Source organism: Rhineura floridana, chromosome 5, assembly GCF_030035675.1.
Source record: "Rhineura floridana isolate rRhiFlo1 chromosome 5, rRhiFlo1.hap2, whole genome shotgun sequence".
NCBI classification, from domain to species: Eukaryota; Metazoa; Chordata; class Lepidosauria; order Squamata; family Rhineuridae; genus Rhineura; species Rhineura floridana.
Genome location: NC_084484.1, coordinates 182,542,394 through 182,567,318, shown reverse-complemented (window position 1 = coordinate 182,567,318; position 24,925 = coordinate 182,542,394). Strand labels below are relative to the sequence as shown.

The 24,925-nt window shown below is 44.2% G+C and overlaps 1 protein-coding gene and 1 pseudogene across 1 annotated transcript in view; one reads left to right on the top strand and one right to left on the bottom strand.

Annotated features, from left to right (window-relative positions):
- P2RY6 (pyrimidinergic receptor P2Y6) overlaps positions 1-24,703 on the bottom strand; it is a 77,479-nt gene extending 52,776 nt beyond the window's left edge. The window contains exon 1 of the mRNA XM_061629068.1: positions 24,585-24,703. The gene's annotated coding sequence lies outside the window, so the exon portion shown is untranslated. The remainder of the gene's footprint in view (positions 1-24,584) is intronic.
- LOC133386344 (5S ribosomal RNA) lies at positions 15,459-15,577 on the top strand (annotated as a pseudogene).
- Positions 24,704-24,925: the final 222 nt, after the last annotated feature.

Below are 24,925 nucleotides of genomic sequence, written 5' to 3'. Positions count from 1 at the left end.
TAAGAGACAGGATTGCTATATATTATAGACTTATAACTGATTTGATCTTTGACAAATGGGAAGTCAATATTTTACTCTTTATTTTTTTTTTTTTCTTTTCTTTTTTTCTTTTTGTTTAACTATTTTTGATTTTGTTTTTTGTCTTTGAATGTTTTATGATTTTGTCTTGTATGTTTTATGAAAATCTGAATAAAAATTATTGAAAAAAAAAAAAATGAATACCGCTTACCATGAGAACCCTCTTCATAGGGTCGCCATAAGTCGGGATTGACTTGAAGGCAGTCCATTTCCATTCATTGGCATCTGAGCCACTAGTCTTCACTGCCCGTCTGAAACCCTGGTGACTCGCTGCCGGTCGAAGTAGATGTCTAACTGGGAATAAGGCAGTTCCCTACACTCCTACAACCCTAGGCAGAGTTAGCTCAAGGGGTTTCGGTGCCCCAGCCTCTGAACAGGATCAGTCCGGACATAAACTCCTTCCAGACTGGCAATGGCTGCCCAGGTTTTCAGGCCATTCCCAGGACCCCAGCCTTACCTGGAGGTGCCAGCAATTGAACTTGGGGCGTTCTGCATACACAGATGCTCTATCAAAGCTAGCAAACTGTATTGGGCACCATAAACAGCTATGGTCAGAACCCCACCCCCAGCAGGCAACATACATCCCAAAAGAAATACAACACAGAGCAAAAAAGCAGGTCACGCTCCCCCCCCCAAAATCCCATCGGGGTCTGCCCACCAAACAACAGGAACAAAAGGCCGCAAACCCTCCATTAAAAAAAAATATTTTTTGAGGGGCAGTGGGCCTTGATGGGCACCAAGGGGGATCTTTGAGGGTGCTGCGGTGCCCATGGGCACCACATTTGAGATCCCAGACATGTAGAAGCACATTGCATACACACACACACACACATGCACACACTCAGAGGATTCTTGTCAAAAAAGGCAGAGGCAGAGTTCACTCACACAACAGGGTCTCCATTCCAAATGGAACAATCTTCCTACTCAGGCAAAAGGAAGAAACTCATTTTCTTATCTGAGAAAAAGTAAAGGGGGAGGTAACCATTGCAGGATAGCCTCCTACCTGAAGTGCTAGTTTTCTATGTGTGGGGATTTTGTCCCCTTCATTTCTTTGGTACGGAGCAAAATTCAGGCATGTGAGCCTTAGTCTGAAGCAGTACAACCCAGACTCAGGTTTACTAGAATTTATCCTGTTGTGTTTTGCAAAGTGCCATCCATGCACACTGATGGCACCAGAGAAAATGTACTAATTTGACATGGCTGTTCAGAATAGTTCAAGCTTTCAGTAAGGATTATGAACTGCTGCACAAGAAACACATCAGCCACTTTGGGGGGGGGGGAATTCCCAGCTGGTTCAACAAAGAGCAATGAACATTATAGCACTTTTGGAATATTCAAAGGGCTTTTTCATATATTGCCAGCATGACATAGATAGTGTGGATCTTCACCCAGTGATCTTGTATCTCTGCCTAACCTACCTTACAGGGTTGTTCTGAGGATACAACAAGTAAACAGCCCTGCACAACTCAGTACTGTATTACCACCTGCCCCTGTATAGACTTGCAATGGAAATTAATGGAAATTAATGGATCCTCGCTGAATCATCACCTTGTAGTGGTGAGTGGGCTTGCGTGTTCCGATGAACCCTGTGAGCGATGCTGTTGGGAGTCATGTACTCCCAGCAGGGTCACCCACGGTGATAAGGTCGAGGGAGAGGAACCAGACAAAGAACGATCCAAGAATGTCCTCAATGGCAGAACAGGTGGAGGATAACAATGTGTATGTTACAACAGCTGTGAAGGCGATGAAGGCTGCAGCAGATAAAGGACTTCCAATCGTCATGGTACCCATGCCATTGGATCAAAGCCTTTTTCTGTCAAGATTGTGTGCTGATCGTCGTGCGCCGATCTCCCCACATAAAACAAATTCACGCACAGGAGTCTTCCAACCAACCTTATCTTGGAAGACAATCTTACTCAGCTATGAGTGATCGCCAATAAATGAATGAAAATGAGACTTGTAAGATCATTTAGATAATCTAAGGAAATGGTTCTTGTGGCACCACACCCTACAGAATATCACGGGGCGAGAACCCGAAAAAGGGCATTTTCCATCATTGCCCCTGCAGTCTGGAAGGCCTGTCCTTCTGCCACACATGTACCATCATCCATCCGTTGCTTCGGACATCTTGTAAAGAAACACCTTTTGTCTTGGCTTTCTTTGGCCTGTAAATATGGGTATTGTTATTACTGAATTATTGTTTTGCGTATTTCCCCCCCGCTCTTCAGCCAAAAAAGGTTCCAAGAGTAGACTACAATGATCAATAACACGAAAGTCTCCACCTTCAGGTTTACAATCTAAAAGACATGACACAAAAGGCTAAGGGAGGAGGAAAAAAATGTAAGCTCCGGCATCTAACCCTAATTTCTGTTTTTACAATACTGCTTTATGTTTCCATCTCTGTCCTTATAATGCTGGGGGTTTTACGCTGCATTTTTGGATAGTACTTAGAGATTTGGAAAGTATTAAGCAGTTTAGAAATGCCTTGAAATGGAACTTCCTTCAGCCCTTCTTCCAATCACTCGCAACCCTGTGGCACTCCGCTTCCGAATGTTGCCGCATTTGACAGCATTCTTGAATAATAAATAATAAATAATAAATTTAATTTCTGTGTCGCCTATCTGGCCAAAGGCCACTCTAGGCAACGTACAAAACAGTTAAAACACAATGAGATAAAATACAATAATACAATAAAAAACAGTATGAGAATAATACAGCAGCAACAATATTAAAACAGGGTAGGAGGCATTTCAGTCACAGTAATTAACCCTCCCCGGAGATCCCAAAGGCCTGTTGAAAGAGCCAGGTCTTTAAGGCTTTACAAAATACATTTAGGGAAGAGGCGTGCCGGAGATCTTGTGGGAGGGAGTTCCAGAGAGTGGGGGCCGCCACTGAGAATGCCCTCTCTCTTGTACCCGCCAATCTAGCTGTTTTTGTCGGCGGGATTGAGAGAAGGCCTTGAGTGGCTGATCTTGTCGGGCGGCATAATTGGTGGCATTGAAGGCGCTCCGTAAGATAAACTGGGCCGAGACCGTATAGGGATTTAAAGGTTAATACCAACACCTTGAATTGGGCCCGGAAAACAACTGGAAGCCAGTGTAGATCGAACAACACTGGTGTGATGTGATCCCGGCGGCGACTATTCGTAAGTAGTTGAGCCGCTGCATTTTGTATAAGTTGTAATTTCCGGACCGTTTTCAAGGGTAACCCCACGTAGAGCACATTACAGTAGTCCAAACGAGAGGTGACCAGGGTGTGTACTACCAGGGGGAGCTGATGAGCAGGAAGGTAGGGTTGCAGCCTTCGTATGAGGTGTAGTTGATACCAGGCTGCCCGGCTCACTGCCGAAATCTGAGCCTCCATGGACAGCCTGGAGTCAAGTACAACCCCAAGGCTGCGGACCTGGTCCTTCAGGGGTAGACTCACCCCATTGAACTTCAGGTCAACATCTCCCAACCTTCTTTTGTCCCCCACAAGTAGCACCTCGGTCTTATCGGGGTTCAGCTTCAGCTTGTTCCTTCCCATCCATCCACTCACGGATTCCAGGCACTTGGACAAGGTCTCCACAGCCAACTCTGGTGAAGATTTAAACGAAAGATAGAGCTGAGTGTCATCTGCATATTGGTGACACTGCAGCCCAAATCTCCTGATGATTGTCCCCAGCGGCTTCATATAAATATTAAATAGCATGGAAGAGAGGATAGAGCCCTGTGGCACACCACAATTGAGAGGCCAAGGGTCTGAAACCTCCTCCCCCAATGCTACTTGTTGGTACCTATCGGAGAGAAAGGAACGGAACCACTGTAATACAGTGCCTCCAATTCCCAATCCCTCTAGGCGATGTAAAAGGATACCGTGGTCGACAGTATTAAAAGCCGCTGAGAGATCGAGGAGGACAAGAAAGGTGAATTCTCCCCTATCTAATGCCCTCCTCAAATCATCTACCAGAGCGACCAAGGCTGTTTCAGTTCCGTGACCAGTCCTGAAACCCGATTGGTATGGATCCAAGTAATCCGTTTCATCCAAGTGTGTTGACAACTGGTTGGCCACCACTCGCTCAATGACCTTGCCCAAAAATGGTAGGTTCGAAATTGGGCGGAAGTTATTGAAAACTTGGGGATCCAAGGAGGGCTTCTTCAGGATGGGCTTTACAATTGCCTCCTTGAAGGCTGATGGCATCACACCCTCTTTCAAGGAAGCGTTTACCACCGCCTTGATCCCCTTGCCCAATTTCTCTCTGCAGCTCATAAGGAGCCACGATGGGCAAGGATCAGTTAGACAAGTGGTAGGCTTCACAGATGAAAGCACCTTGTCCACATCCTCAGAAGGGAGAAGCTGAAACCGATCCCGGCATGCAACTGGCCAACTCTGGTTCATCCACTGTATCCATGGCGCACGGGATCGAGCTCCGTAAGTGTTCGATTTTGTCAGCGAAGTGCTTTGCTAATATATCACAGGAGGCCTTTGACTGTTCCAAGGGTTCCTGAGCAACTGGACTGACCAGGCTTCGGACCACCTGGAACAGCCTCCTGGGACAGCACTCCACAGATGCAATAGAGGCAGCAAAGAAAGCCTTCTTTCCTGCCTTTATTGCCACTTGGTAGGCAGCTACTGCTGCTCTAACCTGTGTCCGGACATCTTCGGAGCGAGATTTCCGCCACCGGCGCTCTAGTTGTCTCACCTCCTGTCTCAAACTACGCAACCGCGGTGTATACCATGGTGCTAGTTGAGTTCTATTCAGGGGGAGAGGACGTTTCGGAGCCACCCGGTCTAATGCCCTGGTGATCCCATCATTCCACTCCTTCACCAGGGTTTCGACCAGGCGACCTTCAGCAGGTTCCAATTCCCCTAGCGCAGTAAGGAATCCATCCGGATCCATCAGGCGCCTGGGGTGGACCATTCTAATAGGTCCTTCACCCCTGCGGAATGACACATTATTCCCTCTATTTCCAGTGTTCAGACTCTAATTGCCACTGCTGATGCAGGCAAAAAGGCGCCAGCCATAGACAAGAGGGAGGTTGTCATCGAAACGCAAGGAGAGCCTGGCTGATGGATCAGGACAAAGGGGGTCCAGCGCCCTGTTCTCACAGTGGCCAACCACATGGCCAGCGGAAGCCAACAAGCAGGACAGGAATGCCACGGCACTCTCCCTACCTAGGACTTCCAGCAACTGGCATACAAAGGCACACTGCTTCCGATAGTGGAGGCAGAACATAGCAACTGTGGCTGGCAGCCACTGATAGCCTTATCTTCCATGAATTTGTCTAATCCTCTTTGAAAGCCACCCAAGTTGGTGGCCGTCACTGCCTCTTGTGGGAGTGAGTTCCATAGTTTAACTCTGCGCTATGTGAAGAAGGACTTACTTCTATCTGTCCTGAATCTTCCAACATTCAGCTTCACTGGATGTCCATGAGTTCTAGCATTACGAGAGAGGGAGACAAACTTTTCTCCATCCACTTTCTCCATGCCACGCATCATTTTATACACTTCTATCATGTTGCCTCTGACTCGCCTTTCCTCTAGGCTGAAAAGCCCCAAATGCTGCAACCTTTCCCCATAGGGGAGTCGCTCCATCTCCTTGATCATTCTGGTTGCACTTTTCTGAGCCTTTTCCAACTCTGCAATATCCTTTCTGAGGTGAGGGGACCAGAACTGTACTTAGTATTCCAAGGGCGGTCACACCGTAGATTTGTATAACAGCATTATGATATCGGCAGCTTTGTTTTCAATAACGGACTGCTAACATTAATGTCATTTCACAGCATTCCAAATGGGATTGCACTATAGATTTGTATAAAGGCATTATATATCAGCAGTTTGCCTTCTCAATACCTTTCCTAGCAATCCCTAGCATGAAATTCGCCTTTTTCACAGGTGCCGCGTATTAGGTCAACATCTTTATCAGCAAACTTGGGGGGCACTCTCAGGTTTGCAGAAATAAAGAAAATGGGGGGAAAGGGCAGACAAAATAGCCAAATGAGGAGTGAGCATGCTCAGTTGCCATGAACTGCTGAATTACTTTTTTTTGTGAGAGGGGATGTAAAACTGGGTGGGAGGGGGAATAGAGTGAAATGAGGGACTTCAATCCTGAACCCATATCACAATCCAATGCTCGTTGCTTCTCCCTCTCCTCAAACCCCAATCTCATTCTCTCAATTTCCAACTCCCTCTGTTTTTCCTTCTCTGCACCTTCCATACTCAATCTCTCAGCTTCCAACTCCCGCTGTTTATCTTTTTCCTCAGCCTCCATCCTCAATCTCTCAGCTTCCAACTCTCTCTGTTTTTCCTTCTCTGCACCTTCCATCCTCAACTTCTCTCTCAAGTACTCTATATAAGCGGGATTGCTTAAATATCCTTCTGGGGTCTCTTCTCTGACAGGTTGTTTTTGCTGGGCAGTTGCAAATCCTATAAGTGCTACCCTCAATTCATCTACCCCTTTACCCTCGTGAGGTAAATTGAATGTTATGCACTTCTCCACCAGCTCCTCTCTTTTCATTTTTATGTATTCAGCCATGGTGTTTGAGTTCACTCACTCTTTGCCACACACTCTTTGCCAGTCACTCTCACAAGAAATCTTGTTTTGTTATTTCTGTTTGCCACACAACTATTAGGGATTGTCTAGTATTCGTATCTCACTGCTACAGCCAACACCTGTGACGTAGTCTCCTTTGTCACCACGTGTCTTTGGGACTCTCTTTGGTTCGTATCTGGATTCTCTGTTGTTCGTATCCCACCGCTACTGACACCACATGTGATGATTTTGCAGTGGCCTATATCGATGACGTGGCCATTTTTAGCAAGTCGGTGCCTGAGCATGTCCAACACCTGACAACAGTATTGGAGGCCTTAAGAAAAGCAGGCCTCACAATAAAAGCTAAGAAATGCCAGTTTGGACTAAAGGAAGTAATCTATTTAGGACATAAGGTGGGGAGTGGGAAAATCACCCCCTTATGGAGCAAGGTGGAGGCAATACAAGCGTGGCCGATCCCCTTAACCAAAAAACAAGTAAGGGCATTTCTGGGTGTGGCTGGATTTTATAGGAAGTTTGTGAGAAATTTTGAGGAAATAGCAACCCCCTTGCATGAATTAACAAAGAAGAAGTGTTCTGAGCGTGTGGTATGGACGGATGAATGTCAGAAGGCTTTTGATCTACTGAAGCAAGCCTTGTGCCAAGGACCCATATTAATAGCACCAGACTATGAGAAACCATTCATCGTGACTTCCGGGAAGGGTGACTTAGCCTGTGCCTGCTTTTGAGACGGGCTCCTGCCTCAAAAGAAGCTTATTCAGATATATCAGTCAGTTTTTTCTTTTTTTTTTGACTGATTAAACTTCTCCCGGGTAGGGAGAAACGAAGAGATTAACCTCAAAGCCTATTTTTGTTGGGACGACCAGATCTCATTAATTTATGGGACGAGGTCCAGCCGACGAAGGTGGGACGGATTTTCAACAGCAAGCTCTATCTGTTAAAGCGAACGTTCATCTTATCTTCTAAGAGAGAACGCACTAACAGGCAAGCACCCTTCTTTCTATATTTTTCTTTTACTTGACTTAAATTGTTGCTGTTTAAAAGAGATTTGCCAGATTGATCGGTTTTTGACATTTCACTGGGGAGCCATAACTTCTCTCTGCTACGCACTAATTAATAGCTTATCTCTGTTTTTGTTGCAAAAAGCTGTCCTGGATTTGCATTCTAAAGATATACACAGAAGAGGGATTTCTATTCCAGATTTTTATTTTGAAAAATATTATACTGTTTTGAGACTACTCTCTTTTTGGTCTATTTTATTTTGACGAATCTGTTTCTTGACGATTGCCATTAATTGTTTCGATCCTGGGAACTGCATTTTGTTTACTTAACTATTGGAGAGATAAGGCTGTCTGCACTGTTTATACTGTGATGTCACCAAGTTTGGAGTATTAACCCAATTGTTGCTGAAATAAGAAGTGGTTTTCCTATATTTTTCTTTTAAAATGGCAATTAAGAAAGTGGCTGAAAATCTGGAAATAACTATGTTTCAGAAAATAATGGATGAGATTGAGATAACGAAAATTGAATTGAGTAAAATGAAGCAGGAGATTAAAGATATAAGGGTCCCTGTGAGAGAGGTGACCCTGGAAGGGGTCCCTGTGAGAGAGGAGACCCCGGAGATTGGAACAGGGGTCCCTGTGAGAGAGGAGACCCTGGAGACTGGAATAGGGGTCCCTGTGAGAGAGGAGATCCCGGAGATTGGAACCAACGTGGAACAGGAACAAGATTTGGAGTCTATGGACTTTAGAAATAAAATCTATTGTTTGGAACTCAATGTTATCTCTGAAGAAATGAATGAAGATTCTAGAGATAAAGTTATCAATGGCATGGATAATCTTCTGGACTGGAATGATGTGATGGAGCCCAATATAGAGAAAATCTATGGAATTAACTGCAGCCATGTGACAATGGAAAAACTTTTAAGAGATGACCCAGTGCATTTTGAAAAAAAGAACAGAGATATGATTTTACAGCAGTATTTCAGCAACCTATTCAGAATGGATGGCAAGAAAATATTTGGGATAGAGGTAATTCCCATCAGACTCTTACTATATGACTATGGCTTTGACAGCAAGATTATTATGGAATACTGATAATGGAAGATTGGATATTGAAATTACTGGACTTAACAAGACTACTGAAGATGGAAGATGGAAAATGGAACTAATAGAGATAATAGAACAATGGCTACTGAAATTATTGAACCTAACAGATTCTGATGTGATGGATTAATTGAAATGTTTATTTTGACTATGGTTATGACAATAAGATTATCATAATTAGTAATGAGATGGATTAATCGATATGCTTATCTGGAAAAAAAAATTGATAGATATATTTCTTAAAGAATTGAAACCTCTCTTTGACTTTTTGTGGAAAGAATAAAGTAATGTTTATGAGATTTGATGATTAAGTAAGATAACTACTGGAGGAAAGTGATTTTATAATATGACTTAAGAGACAGGATTGTTATATATTATAGACTTATAACTGATTTGATCTTTGACAAATGGGAAGTCAATATTTTACTCTTTATTTTTTATTTTTGTTTTTTTTTTTCTTTTTTTCTTTTTGTTTAACTATTTTTGATTTTGTTTTTTGTCTTTGAATGTTTTATGATTTTGTCTTGTATGTTTTATGAAAATCTGAATAAAAATTATTGGAAAAAAAAAAAAAAAAAGAAACCATTCATCGTGGCTACAGATGCGTCGGACCTCGCGCTGGGAGTCATCTTGCTACAGGAGAGAGAAGGCACCAGACATCCAGTGGCATACCTGAGTCGCAAGCTGATGCCGAGGGAGAAAAACTATTCGTCGGTCCAGAAGGAGTGCCTAGCGGTCGTGTGGGGACTGAACAAGTTGCGCCCATACGTGTGGGGACGAAGATTCACAGTGACTACGGATCATCGGGCCTTGTTATGATTGCAGACTACGAAAAACCATAACACTATGCTGCAGAGGTGGTCCTGGGCCCTACAGGACTATCAAGTGGACTTCCAGTTCATCAAAGGCAAGGACAATGTACTGGCCGATGGACTTTCCAGGCAAGTGGCTGGGACTGCAGTGACGTGACCAGACAGAGGAACAAAGAAAGACATTTTCCCCATAGAGACTTTTATTTGTTAACGCGACGTATAAATCCTGGAACAGGAATAATACTCTGCAGTTGTTTAAGGGGGGGGAATGTGATGTTCCTATATATTAGTGTATATATGGTAAGTGCTAGTTGTTTAGAGTATACATGGTAAGTAGTGAAAGAGGAGGGGGAGTGAATAGGCAATAGAATGCTTGATGATTGGCTGAATTTTTAAAATGGCTGACAGTATAAATGAAAGGATGACAGGTAAATCTGGGGGAATGTGAGGTGGTGAACTGTGGAATCTGGGGGGGGGAGAAGAGAAAGAGTGGATTGCTTGGTGGGGTTTGAGAGAGTTGTTTGCCAGGAGAGAGTGAAGAAGGAGGGGGGTGGAGTTCAGATTAGTATTGAGTAAAACCATATGCTTATGTGCCTTAAGAAGAAATCTTGTTAATCTTGTTAGCTTTGTTATCTGTAATAAATACTTAATTTGGTTTACCAAAGGCCTGATCCTTGGCTGGGGTTTCACAGACCAGAAGGGAGGGTAAGGTAATGACCAAGGCTGAAGGGAAACTGTAACAAATGGTGGCAGCGGTGAAGAGAATAACAATACCAGTATTCAGAGTCTCTGGGAATACTAGTATTGGGACGTTACTGGTGGTTGCCTAGCAGGGGGATCTGTTGAGATCTGTGCTAGAGCGGGGAGAGAAACCATAAGAGAGTGCGGTCCGGACTGGTGGAGTCCCTGGTGGTGCCTAGTGACAGGCAGTAGCCACGCGCAGGTAGGAACCTGACAGGGAGAGCCAGGGAAGGACGCCTCACAGGGGAATAGAGTGAAATGAGGGACTTCAATCCTGAACCGGGAACACTCCACACACGCTGCGACATTTTGTTGCCGGTTACAGTTGTACCACTATTATAGTCACAGACAAAAGGAAAACAAAACACCAATATCATATTATTCCTAAAATAACATTAGTTGACACATATGAAATGCATATGCAAATATAAATATGAATGGTGTACAAATAAATACTACACCTAAACTGACAAAATCCTTTCAGGAATCGTTGCAGAGAAGCCTAGCAACTGTTTCTATTGCTGTTTTGTTGGTCTCAGCTCAACTAAGGCAAATATCACTTGAAAGTCCTCCCTGGGTATTTTGGGAGGGCAGAAGTAACTCATTGCTTTCGCTCACCGCTGTTAAAACGACATACAAGCAAAACACGTATTAAAGTTTCTAGAGTTTTGTGGAGACAGGGACAGAGCCGTTTACTCGTCCCATTTCAAATGCCCACTTTGCACATTACATTATTAGGTGTACGTCAGGGATGCACAATAGGGTTGCCAGGACAGAAGCATCCCAAACCCTGAGATTTTGGGGGTGATATCATAGGGGTGTGCCTGAGTGAAGTCATGGAGGAGGGCCCAACTGATGTCATGATGGCAGGGGCAAGTGATGTCACGGGAGCAGGCCGAAGTGATGTCATTACGCATGATCCATTAAGCATCAACTATAGTTACTTGGACCATACAATTCAAACAAAAACATTTCTCTGATTGGAAATTAAGATAGAAATCTTAGCTAAAAGATGGAGCCTGGGTAGGGAACATTTAATCTAGCCAACTTGCTTCTGACAAGAAGGGTTTTAAGTGCCCTCAGGCCAGGCCAGTCACTAGAAGGCCACTGTAGGAAGAAAGGAGCCTAGTGTTGTGGAGATGTTAGATGGAGCACTCAGGAGTAAAGATGGATGCCCCCGAAGGCTGCAGTTCCAAACACACTTACTACGGAACTAAGCCTCATAGAACTCAATAGGACTTACTTCTCAGTAGATATGGTGTGGATTGTGTTGTTGGTAAAGCTTGACTAGGGATCCTCTGCAAAGATATTCATATCCAAGTAGGGTTGGCAACCCCCTGCCTGGAATGCCCTGCCCCTACCTTTTAACATCCAAATTTCTTTACAGATTTGACCCTTCACTTCAGAAAGAGGTCTGAGAAATGAGTAAGAGTAAGAAGATTCTCTACCGTTTTCTGTCTCCCCTGTGGGCTGCTATAAACTCACTTTGACAGCCAACCCAATTCCAGTGAATAATAATTGACAGAGAGAAAACACACATGGCTTGGTTTACTTTCACTGGCAGCAGCTTCGGAACAACAACTGCCCTGGGCTCCTGCTGGGAGGAAGGGCTGGATATAAATCAAATAAATAAATAAATAAATAACAACAATTGCAGCCACACTGCCCAGTATGTGAATTCTCTTTTATCATTATTGGGCAAGAAACAAACAGTCATGCAACCCACAAGGTGCATCATCAGTGGGTTTAAGGGGGCTGAGTGGAGCGCATGGAACCACTGTTGTTGCTTGTATGGATGAAAGGGAGTGAGGATAAAGGTAAATGAAATGCAAATAGAAAAACAGAAACAAAAGACAGTGATGATTTCCTAAATGCAATACCATACCACCCACAACAAGATTCCTGTAAAGCAGAAAACTCAGCATCCAACAACCAGTCAGGATTCCTAACCAAAAACCAAAACTAAAAACTCCTAGCAGCCAGTTAGCCAAGGTCAGAGAAAACCCCATGCAACACAACCTGACCCGCGGACTGCAGTTAGTGCAGAATGCTGTGGCATGATTGCTGACATGAGTGAGATCCTATCAGCACATAATACCTCTGCCCCGAAATCTGCACTGGTTGCTGATTTGCTACCAGGCCAAGCTCCAAGTGTGCTTTCCATGTTACGGGTGCCACATAGTACTTGTTTTGCTCTTGTAAGAAATCAGTTCTTTAGTGTGGCAGCACCTACGCTTTGGAACTCCCTGTCTATTGACATTAGGCAGACACCTTCATTGTACTCTTTTCAGCACCTGCTAAAAACATTCTTGTTTAGGCAAGCCTACCCAGGCATGTAGAAGCTATTATGTTTTTATCTATTTTTAACTCATTGTTGGTTTTATTATATTGAATATTTTTAAATACCTGTCTTTAACTGTTTTTGCAAATAATTTTACTGTTTTAATTCCTTCTGTAAACCGCGTTGAGATTTTTTTACAATAAAGTGGTATATAAATGTAAATAAAATATATAAATAAATTTTTGAGTTGCTGTGGCACTGTGGTCTCTTTCCACTTTTAGGAACCAAGGAATCTGCTTTATACCAACTCAGGCCATTTGGTACCATCTAGCTCAGTACTGATGACATGGACTAGCATTGGCTCTCCAGGATTCCAGGCAATAGTCTTTTCCAGAAATTGAATTTTGGACCTTTGCATGCAATGCATATGCCCTACCAATGAGCTACAACCCTTCCCTTGTTTTAAAAAAATATATTTTAGAATTGTCCTTTTCATGAAGCACATGAATCAAACCACAGAATCATGGGAACTGTAGTTTGTTAAAGGTGATGGGAACTATAACTAGTATGAAGAAATAGTTATATAAGCATGACTATCAAATATGTTTATTATTTACACAACCTGTAAAGATATTTATAGTGCAATCCTACATTTGTTTACTCAGAAGCAAGTCCCAATGTATTCAGTGGGGCTTACTCAAACAGGTAAGCGTGCAGAGAACTGCAACCTCAAGTGATAAGGAACTTCATTCACCCAAGCCAAAATTCAGAATCGTGCCACTTTAATCTGTTTTGCAACTATTTGTACTTGTTTTTATGGTCACTGGATTTCAAAGGGATTTATTTCTTATTGTGAGCTGCCTTGGTTTCCAGTTGGCAACCCTACCTCACAGAGTTCTTGGAAAGACTCCATATATGCACACACACTGGCGATGTAAAAATACATACACTGCGTATTTGTTAGTGTCTGTGTTAGAATTGCTTAATATGTTTTTAATAATGTTTTAACCCTTTTTAAAGTTGTTTTTTTAAATGTTTTTAACGCTGTTTTCTTTTAATGTATTTTAAGATCTGTTTTTATGATGTTTTATAGTGTTTTTAGTGCTTTGTTTGCCGCCCTGGACTCCTGCTGAGAGGAAGGGCGGGATACAAATTAAATAATGAATGAATGAATGAATGAATGAATGAATACACCCCATATAATAGTTTATTGTCAAAACCAGTTGGTCATTGCAGAACATTTTAAAAAAATAAAATCAGTATTAGTTTCCTACATAATAAAAGCAGTGATACCTATGTAAGCCCTGCCTAATTGCTTTAAAAATGGGATTGGAGGGGTTGAGGAAGATTTACAACACAAACACAATTCTTTGCTATGTTCACTCAAAAGTCCTGTCAATTTACAGCACAATACTAACCATGTCTACTCAAAAGTAACTCCTACTGAATTCAATGGGGTTTACTCTGGGTATGTGGGATTAGCATGACAGCTTTACTCCCAGAAAAGCAAGTACTGAATTAAAGCTTCATATTGGGAAGGTTTTTAAAACAGTGCCCTCTTCAACAGCCCAGGTAAATTTAAACTCGTTTGACTCCTGCACACAAGAGAGAAAAAGACTGAAAGCTATATACTTACTCAACTGATGAGATTTTCAGAAAAGAGGGAAAAAACAAGTTTTCTGAGTTGCAAAGGGCTCTAGTTACTGCTTTGTCAATCACAACCCTGACTTCACTTATTGGCTACAAGCCTGAAAGGGCGGGATTACAGCAGCCAGCTATGAGCTCATTTAACTGAACGTTTGGTGTGTATCCTGGGAACCAGACCACCTAGAAACTTTTTTTAAAATGAAAGGTCAGAGTCCGGAGATTAAGGTGACTCACCCGGAGACCTGGAGAGCACCCCAAAAATCCAGAGACTCTGGGGAAAAACCAGACACCTGGCAACCCTAATGCAGAACCTCGGGTCCAGGGTCCAGATACGGCCCCTCCAGGCCTCTCAATATCTGGCCCTTAGGACTCTCCCCTGGCTCCATCCCCTCCATAGCCACACTCTTGTCTCCCCAGGCCACATTGCTCACTGGCTCTGCTTTGCACGGTCTGTGAGCATTTATGCATGGCTGGGCTGTAAATGGTGCCTTTTGGCTAGAGGGTGTGTGACAATCTGTAGAAATTAGCCTACTGTAGAAAAATAAAATCTACATCCATTGCTATGCCCACTTTTACTTCTGGCCCCGCCCACCACAGCTATGTGGCCCCCAGAAGTCTGCCCAGAAGGGAATGTGGCCCTTGGGCTTAGTAAGGTTCTACACCCCTGGGTGTACACCGAAGATGCTGTAAGTGCAAACGCTACAAGTGATAGCTCTGCGGACCCTACATGTGGAGGCAGTCTGCCGCAGCTGGATGCCAGCCAGTATCACAGTTCTTATTTATTTATTTATCTATTTATTTATTTATTTATAAATAAATAAATAAATAAATAGGACTTGGACTTGATGGCCTTATAGACCCCTTCCAACTCTACTATTCTATGATTCTATTATTCTATCCTGCCCTTCCTCCCAGCAGGAGCCCAGGGCGGCAAACAAAAGCACTAAAAACACTTTAAAACATCATAAAAACAGACTTTAAAATACATTAAAACAGTTACCAGAGAACAACAGAAGGAAAACACTATTACCTTCATGCTCTGCTTCCATCATATTTCTCAGAACCATCCAGTTGGGAAGCAGGATTCTGGGGTAGAAGGACTCCCCACTGCCTGGCCCACCAGGGTTCTCCTTATGCTCCTAAAGTAGTTGTTTGCAAATATTTGCAATGCATGATACAGGGAGTTGCAGCTGGGCGCAGCTCTCTAATGAGTATTGGCTCATTATCCAGGTTTGGCTGCAAATCCAGGTTTGTAATGCGTGCAGCCCTACAGCCATGCCACCCTGAACATGCCAGATCTCGTCTCATCTTGGAAGTTAAGCAGGGTCAGGCCTGGTTAGTACTTGGATAGGAGACTGCCTGGGAATACCGGGTGACGTAGGCTTAGAGGGAGGCAATGGTAAACCACCTCTGAATACCTCTTACGATAAAAACACTATAAGTATATCCAAGAAAGATTCATAAGGTCGCCATAAGTCATAATCGACTTGAAGGCATATAACAACAACAAAATGTGCGCACTGCAGTATACCTATATAACCCACACACTACAGATGGCATATCTATGAGACCCCACAGATAGTTTTTAAAGATGTCATGTCAGCCCCAAACAATTTCCAGAGAGGACGGCCTTAGATACAAATCAGAGAATCCACTTGAAGACGTTAAGATGTCTCTCTAGTTGAGCATCCGGTTTGCAACAGATGCTTCTGGGAAGCCACAAATGGGGCATGGAGGCAAGGACCCCACCCTTGTTTGCACCACAGCAAGTGGTATTTATGATGAATAGATTTAATTGAAAACATCTACCAATTATCCTTTTCAGTCCTAGAACATTTCTTCGAAAAGTAATAGGCTTCTAAACCATTTTTGTTATTTCCAGCTCTGAACTATACCCAAAGAGCAGCAGCAAGCGATTAAATATTTCTAAAGTATCTTCTGGAAAGGAAAACTCTGTGCGCCTGCGCACTGGGCAATGACGGCTTAGCACACACTTGAGTAAACAAAACAAACCCATTGTCCCAACACAGCTGAGGAATCTGAACCCGCTGGATGCCTTTTTTACAGTATTTATACACATACTAAGGAATGGTCCTTTGCAATAATTTGTGAGTCCCACTAATGATTAGCCAACACACTTGCTTTCAAGCCATCGGCTTAACTGCTACCATTGGGCAGAAGATAGGCTGGGTGCATGATTTATACTGAATTAGGCAGAGAAGAGATAGAGAACAGTTTATAACTTTGTATTCACTGTGTATTTTATTGGTATTTCTGCAACCCCCTAGACAGTTTCACTGTAATTTATATATTGAAGAACATATATGTTAATATTTGACTATCCTGGTGCCAATCTGTTATTCAGTTAAAAGTTTATGAGCTTCTGAATTGTTGGCACTACAAGTATAAACTGAATTATTCATATGTATTGATGTTTATTGCTGATCTTTTAATTTGGGTTTATGTGTTGTATGCTGTTTGGAAGCCAGTCTTACAGGACAGCTGCAAATAAATATTAATAACACTAATTATTATTATTATTATAAGTTATAGCTAATGGAGTGCTCAGGTGATTGTTCTGTCAGCACAACGATTTTTGTTTGTGCAACGGAATGTCATCCCCCCCAATGCACTCTAGGGATTTCCCCATCCCTCTGGAGGAGATTTGGGGAGGGCGTGTGAAGGGCATGGGTGGAGGAGAATGGGGGAAGGTCCCATTATGTAAGTGGAAATCCTTGCACTAATGGGATGTGAGAGTTGAATACTGCCTAATAATAATAATAATAATAATAATATCATTAAATTTATTAGTCACCTGCTACAAAATAATCTCAAAGCATGTTATAATAAATAACCAATGCATTTGGAGGGGGAGGGGAGGGGAAAATACGTCAACGCAATGATGTGAGTTTTTATAAAAACAGCTTCAACAGATCTAAAGTTTTCTAGGACCTGTACACTGCAAGCCAGCCTTTGCGAATCTGTTGCCCTCCAGATGCCTTGGACTTCAGCTCCCATCAGCCTTGGCCAGCCAAGCAATGCTCCTATCACCCCTAGAATCACACAGCGGTGCTGGCTGGGGCTAATGGGAGCTGAAGTCCAAGGCATCTGGAGGGCACTGGATTGGCAAAGGCTGCTCCAGGCGTTTAATTTCTGCTAAAGATGCAATCACTTCACTGGCCTTAGGATGTGATCCCAGGACTTTAAGAGGAAAAAAATCCACATGGAGCTACAGTTCTGAGACATGAGTTTTCCTCTATTACTACCGTTACTAATAAACATTGATGGAACATTTAATATCACTCTAGCCAAGAGCTGTTCAATGCAGAGAAGGCAGATGGTCTGTGCCAAGATTGAGAAGGCATGAATGGGGGGGGGGACTGGAGGGGGGGAAGTCTCAGTGGAGAAGCAGCAGAGGAAATACTGATGGGGCTGCAACAAAAGCCTAGCTTGAGAAGGGAGGGAGGGAGGGAGGACGAAGGCAAAGCGAGAGGAGCCTAGGGCAGGGAAGAAACAGCTAGAGGAGACCCTGAGGGCTAGGGATGAGGGAGAAATGCAAATCAGTTCACAATTTCTGAAAGAACATGCGAACCAAAACACAGTTATCCTTTGAAATTCACACTCCTCCAAATTTTGCAATGCAGCCCTCCAGCAATAACACATATGTACCAGGGTGAAGTATTCTTATAAATGCACCTATTCATAAAAATAATGTCCAAAAATGCATTATATTAGGGGAAACCGCTTTGCAAAAATGTATATATTGGGCAAAACTGCATACAAACATGCACATTATTAGGAGGATTTCACACTAAACATGCTGATGAGTTTTCATGAACCTTTTCTTAAATTAAAAAGATCACAGACTGATGCAAAAATGTGGAGAACTGAATTTTGGATTGGAAAAATGAGGAACTGGAAGAAATCGACGCAATTGCCCATCCCTATCAGGGACCTAATTATACATTAGCTCATGCAGAACAAAAGGAAGAGTCATTGCTCAGGAGCAGAGCACGTGCAGAACGTCACAGGCTCAGTCCCCGCATGTCCACTCGTGTCTCACAGCAGGACTTGGAAAGACCACTCTCTACCCCCAACCCCTGGGTTGTACCAAACAGACTGATGCAGATTTTCTGCAGCAGAAATGTGCAAATACCGTTACTGGAACAACGCAAACACACCCGTGTTGACCTAACTGGTGAGTCTCACTCCAGTCGCAAAATCCATTCCTGCTCCTCTTCCCCCCCCCCGCTTTCACACACATACATGGAGACAACTCAAGGTTTTGAATTTTGGGGAGGCAATACCAGTGCCAGAAGTCTCAAAGGAGATTTCTGGCTCTGCACAAGGAAATTAAGATCAAGGCTGTTGGAAGTCCACCCATCCAGATTTCCTTGAAAATCATCTGCGCGGAGGTACTTTTGTATCAAAACTTCTGTTAGGGAAATCTCACATCCTTTCTCCCCCTTGTCCCCCCCCCAGCAATTAGGCTTTAAAAAACACCTGCTATTGGAACCAATAGAAGACTTCTTAAAAGCATCCTATTGGAGCCTATCCGAGGCTTTTTTCCAACCCTAATTGCAGTGGAAAGGGGCTGTATTTTGCAAGGGTCTGCAGTGCATGGAAAGCAGAGGTTTAATCCTTCTCAACTCCAAATGCCCCCTGAAAATATCACACACACACACACACACACTGCAATTAGTCTTTAAAAAGCCTAACTGCTATACTGGGGGCCTATAGGGAAACGCTGCGGGCTACAACTGGCCTGCACGCTGGAGGTTCCCCAGCCCTGATATTTGCTGTGTACCCCGCAATAGTCACATTACAGGAGTCACCAGTCTCTCTGTCTAATTATAACACAGGCTGGTTTAACCCTCCTTCATCACCACGACATACTATGAATTGTTGGGCTGTGACCCATAGGCATTACTGTCTCTAGTTGTTTTCCATAAAGCCTGCAAGTTTGGAGAAGTAACTGTTATCTCCTGGCCTGAGAGTGAGCAGACATCCAAGGCCAGCGGTTGTCATGGTAACGTGAGATAGCAACTGGGAAAGTTCTAACAGAGTCTGTAAGTTGTGTCTTCTGTGTATTGCCTCTGAACTGAGAGGTTCTCTTCTGTGTTTACCTTTAGAGAGAGAGGTACCAGAAGGGGGGTGAAGAAACTCTACATGTATTTACTCTTAAGCCTTTGGCCATAATGTCTTAATAAAGACTCTGAACATGCTCTAAAGCTCTGAAGAAGTTTCTTACTCAACTTAACTCCAACGTAATGTATGCTGTTTCACGCAACAACGCACACACGTCAACAGGGGTTATGGGCCCAGATCCACAGCGCATTACACGGGAGTAAGTTGCTGGTCTGAACAGCAGACGGAGTTCCAGAGGGCAGCTTGATTGATTGTACCAGACAGAGGTGAGCAACATGGCTGTAAACCTGTCTGGGGGAGGCTTGCCAATGGAAAGATTGACGGAAAAGAATTATGGCAGCTGGAAGCCGAGGATGCGGGCTTTGCTGATAACAGAGGATTTATGGGACATTATAGATGGACCACCCCCAGTGGTATTGACCGCGGCCTGGAAGCGCAAAGATCAGAGGGCGCAGGCGTTTATAATCTTGGCTCTATCGGATTCTCAACTGATGTGTGTGAGAGATGAGCCGTCGGCTAAACAGATGTGGGACGCGTTGCAGGATTTGTCCCAGGAATGGCAGCGGAGGCAGAAGGCGCAGAGAGCCGAGCTGATGGAAGCTGTCAGAAGCAAGGAGGAGAAAAGTGCCGAACCGGAGGAGGCAGCCGAAAGCAAACAGGATTACAAGCGGCAGCTGTTAAAGGCTTGTTATACCTGTGGGGCTCGTGGGCATCTCCGAAAAGACTGCAGTCAAGCGAAACTCCCGGGACGGAGGCTTGAAGCAGGGAAGTGTGAACTTTGTTTGTAAACAGAAGCCACAAACTTTAGCACCTATTGACTGGCTTGTTGACAGCGGGGCAAGCCATATATTAATTAAAGACAGAAGTTTGTTTTATGCTTCAGAAGAAGTGCAGGATTTTGTGCAACTTGCGGATGGATCACAGAAACGGGTGGAAGCCCGAGGACTGGTGAGATTTAATAAACTTGGGATAATGTCAGAACGTTTGTTTGTTCCAGAATTGGCTCATAATATTTTATCAGTTCAAAAACTGGTGTATTCTGGGTATTGTGTAACATTTGATAGAGGAAAATGTTTTGTACAGAGAAGAGGCAAAGTTGTCTGTCAGGGTTTTATGACACAAGGGATGTTTAGAATGACCGCGGGTGTGAAGTGTGCTGATGCCTTGAGTTTAATGGGGCGGAAAGAGAATGACGGTCAGAGCTGTAAGAAGACAGCTGTTAAAAGCACACAGCCACAGTATTCATGTAATGCAGTCAGGCTGATGCCTGAAAGAGTGCATCGCAGCCAAGTTTACAAGCCACAGGGTAAGAGACGTGGCAAACGTGCACCTAGAGCACAAGAGAATGCATATGTGAGAGTTTGGTGTCCAGAAATACAAGCGCAAACATTTAAACCAGATCTTGACATAAATCTGAAAGGCACGGAGACAAAGAGTCTGGTTTTGTCAGGAGCAAAGACAGGAGGTCTTGAATGTTTTGTGGATGCAGATCATGCAGGGGAGCTGAGCAGTCGTAAGTCAACCTCTGGCATAGTTGTGATGTGGCACGGGTCATGCATTGACTGGAGCAGCAAAAAAAAAAAAAAAATAAAAGGTGGCTGACATAATGACCAAGCCTTTATGTGAGGAGAAATTTGGCAAACTGGTGACAAGGCTTGGAATGAGTTGAAGTTTGATTGAATAAAGTTCTAGCTAAATGTACAGAGATGTTCTGAAATGTACTGCAATGTACTGAGATGTAATATGGATCTGTATAATGCAATGTATTGAAATGTATTACCTTTGTATTGTAGAAATGTATTGCTGAAATGGAAAAGTTATAGATGCAATGGAAAGCATTTGCAGTCTTAATGGAAAAAAAGGGGGGTATGTTGGGCTGTGACCCATAGGCATTACTGTCTCTAGTTGTTTTCCATAAAGCCTGCAAGTTTGAAGAAGTAACTGTTATCTCCTGGCCTGAGAGTGAGCAGACATCCAAGGCCAGCGGTTGTCATGGTAACGTGAGATAGCAACTGGGAAAGTTCTAACAGAGTCTGTAAGTTGTGTCTTCTGTGTATTGCCTCTGAACTGAGAGGTTCTCTTCTGTGTTTAGCTTTAGAGAGAGAGGTACCAGAAGGGGGGTGAAGAAACTCTACATGTATTTACTCTTAAGCCTTTGGCCATAATGTCTTAATAAAGACTCTTAACATGCTCTAAAGCTCTGAAGAAGTTTCTTGCTCAACTTAACTCCAACGTAATGTATGCTGTTTCACGCAACAATGCACACACGTCAACATGAATATCATGTGTGTACACCATAAGTCGAACCCTGTTGGATCAGACCAAAGTTCCATCCGCCCCAGTTTCCTGTCTCTAACCGCGTCTAGCCAAATGTTTCTAGGAAGCATGAAAGCTGCCCTGGGCTCCTGCTGGGAGGAAGGATGGGATATAAACCAAATACTACTACTACTACTACTACTACTACTACTACTAATAATAATAATAATAATAATAATAATAATAAAGCAGTATCAGTTCTCTGCTCCTTGGCCCCCAGTAACTACATTCATTTTCATTTCATTCATTATATCATCATCAAACAACAAATAAATAAATAAATACGTTAAAATCCTACCTTTCTTCTAAGGAGCTCAAGGGAGAGTACATGGTTCTAACCCCCCATTTTATCCTCACAACAACCTTGTGAGGTAGGTTAAGCTGAGAGACAGTGATTGGCCTAAGGTCATCAAGTAATCTGAGGATTTGAACCCGAGTCTAGCAGGTCCTAATCTGCACTCTATTATGCCACACTGGCTGTTCAGAAGTATACTGCCTCTGAACCTAGAGGTTCCAGGAAGCTCTTGTAGGTAACAGTGATCGATCAGCCTCTCCTCCTTTATGTCTAATCTCATTATCAGGCTATCTAAAGCAGTGTCCATCTCACTGTGACAGCAAATTCCATAAACTAGTAACACATTGTCTGAAAAAACAGGTCTGCCCTGAATCCATTGCCAATCACTTTCAGTTGGTGAAGTCAAATTCTAGTATGATGGGAGAATAGTCCAATGATGTGGCATAATTTTACCAACTTCTATCACATCTCCATTTAGTAAATTTTATTTATAAAAATGTACGCACCACTTGATTGTAATAAAACAAAGTGGTTTACAAAACACACACATTAAAATTATCATTAAAAGACAGGTTTACTGAACGAAAGCCAGTCCAAAGGATGTATTACCTCTACAGATGTTACTTTAATGCAGTGAGATCCATTAAATATATTTTTTCTTTTTTGCCAAAGCAGGGTTGATATTAGCTATAATGCATACCAACTGTGTGTGTGTCCTTACATCTCCAAAAGCTTGCCACTTCCAAATGACAGAGATTGTGTTTAAGTCTCTGTGGGAGCTAAACAACAGCAACCTGCAGATTGTAATTGTTCTCTTGTAAGAGATTGCTGGATCTTTGGACCCAATACATCCCCCCCCCCAACTATGCCGACATCCATTCCCACCTGCACTGCTGTTATAAGACTATCCGCTTCAAACCAGAAGAGATATCCATAATATATGGACATATATGGTCATTCTTAGATAACATATCCCTTTGACTCCACTCGGCTGTTTGACTTCTGGAAAGGAGGATGTCTTTGGGGGTTCAATTAGCAGCTCAAGGATTCTGTAGAGTCTTCTGGATGACATGTGTAGTCCAGAGAATAGATTTTCTGGAAATAGTTTTTTGATGGATTTTGCCAGTGGCTACTACCAAGAGAGGCTCAGGGACGCAACCTGTACATGAGGACAACACAATCCAGAGCTCACAGCACTTGTGTATGTGTGTGTGTGTGTGTGTTCAGCTGAGGGGAAAGGGTTAAACACAGCTCTCCAGAGCCCTGACACACTGCCTCCCTACCCTTTAAGTAAATAAAAAGATACAGGAGCTCCGTGATTGGATTTTCTGATGCCGGTTCAAATCAGTTTAAACAAAAAAGACACAAGTGAATTGTCTCCTCCAAAAAACAAGCACAAAGCGTTTCCCAGAGCTTAGGCCGTTGATCAGCCTGTTGATTCCTGTAGCTCACCTAGTATGGTTCACTCGAAGGGCTTTTGGGGACAGGGAGAGGCATTTCCACTCAACTGCTCCCTGCACCTTGTCAGTGGAGACACCAGAGAGAGAATGTGGGGCTCTCCATACATAAGGCAGGTGATCGGCCAGCAGGAACAGAGTGGTGGATCCATGTCAGTGGATTCCGCTCCGAGTTGTAGTCCTAATGCTCAAGGTGCTTCAGCACATTGGACAGGTCCTTCACCATTCAGACTAAAACCCAGAGCGGATTCCACTGCCCCACTGAAATGGAGCCACCAGCCGCCACTGCAGGAAATTCAAGAATCGAGGGAGTTGCCTTACAGCAGATTAGAATATCTGCCCGTTCAGCAGAGTCTAACAGCAGTTCTCCAGAGTTTCAGCCAGGGGTCTTCCCTGTGATGTCCCACCTGATCTCTGAAGCTGTGTGTGTAGGTGGGGGGTGTTTGTGAACCTGTGACCTTCTGCATGTGAAGCAGGTGTTCAGGCAATATAGGAAGTGTCTTGCACCAGGTCAGATTATTTGCCCATCTAGTCCAGTGCTGGCGACTCTGACAGGCAGCAGCACTCCAGGGTCTCAGGAAGAGAGAAGCACTTCCCCATCACCTGCTGCCTGACGCTTTGACCGGGCGATACCACGGACTGAACCTGGGCCCTTCTGCAGGCCAAGCAGGTGCCCTGCCCCTAAGGCCTCCTCCAGGTACAGCAAAACAATAACAACAATATTGTTATGATGCCCATTTTGGCTCTTAATTTTTTGTAAGTCGCTTGGAGACTTCTCTGTAGTGAGCAGCAAATAAGTCTAAAAATTATTATGATGGTGATGATGATTTTATTTTATTATTTTATTATTTAGACTTTTCACTTACTACAGCGCCCTCTCTAAGCACCTTAGAAAAATCGAAGAGCCCAAAGGCGCACCTGTTGAAAGACACCCCCTTCTGCTCCCCATAGCCCCCCCCCGCGTCCGAAGCTGGTCCCCTCTCCGGGAGTGCAGACTCCTCCGCTCCGGCAAAGCACTGCCCCGCTCACCGACCCACCCCGCTCTTCTGGGGCACCCTTGGCCAGAGGGGGGGGTCCCCTTCGGAGGGCTCTCGGCGCCGAGGAGGGGTTCCTGCTCAACCCGCAAATCCTGCCAGTCCCGGGCACAGGTCCGGCTCCCCCCCGGACCCACTTACCAGATCGTGTCCTCCTCCTCGGGGCCGGGGTCGGGGAGGTGCGATCCCCGCTGGAGGCGGCACGAGCCCACAGCTCTGCCGGCGCGTGGGAACGGGCGCTGCGCTCTGGCCGGGAAGCGCCGCGGCCAGGCGGGCTGCGGAAGGGCGGCCACGCCCCCGCCCGCCTCCAGCCCGGCCCTGCCCAAGCTCAGGCACGCTCTCTCGCCGCCGCCGCCCCCCGGCACGCCGCCACCTGCTCGCCCGACGGCTGGCGCCCCCTCGCCTCGCCCCGATCCTGTAGGGAGAGCGCGATGCGGCTCTTTCTCGGTGTGTGTGGGGAGGGGCACAGAAGGCGCAAAGTA